The sequence below is a fragment of the Rhinatrema bivittatum genome, unplaced genomic scaffold, assembly GCF_901001135.1.
Source record: "Rhinatrema bivittatum unplaced genomic scaffold, aRhiBiv1.1, whole genome shotgun sequence".
Lineage (NCBI taxonomy): Eukaryota > Metazoa > Chordata > Amphibia > Gymnophiona > Rhinatrematidae > Rhinatrema > Rhinatrema bivittatum.
In genome coordinates this window covers 32,863-33,362 of record NW_021820731.1, presented here as the reverse complement: position 1 = coordinate 33,362, position 500 = coordinate 32,863, and positions in this window count along the sequence as shown.

The window sequence follows — 500 nt, the reverse complement described above, 5'->3', positions numbered from 1 at the left end:
ACAGGAGGTATTCCCAAACTCCGCCTCTCTTCCTTACATCAAGTATTGCATCAACTTTGTACTCGATGTCCTCTTCTGCATCACAGGAGGGGGATCTGGTGTCTTGGTGATGAAATTGTTAAGAATGAGTGGTTTCAATAGAGATACGTGAAGCGTGTTATGGATCTTCATTGCTGGGGGGAAGTCTGAGACTGTAGGAAGAGGTTGCCCAGATGTCGGAGGATGGGAAATGGTCTGACATCCCCCGGGAGAGGAGTCCAGATGTCACCGCAAGCGATCCAGGGATTGACTTCCACAGCCCCAGCTTTCAGAGGCCCCTGCAACCTTTGCAGTAGAGGAGGACCGGAAGGTTCATCTGCATACTGCTCCCACCAGCCCCTAGGAGAGGAGTCCAGAGGTCACCTAAAGCGATCCAGGGATTGACTTCCCACAGCCCCAGTCTTCTAGATGCCCCGCACCCTTTGCAGTAGAGGAGGACCGGAAGGCTCATCTGCATACTG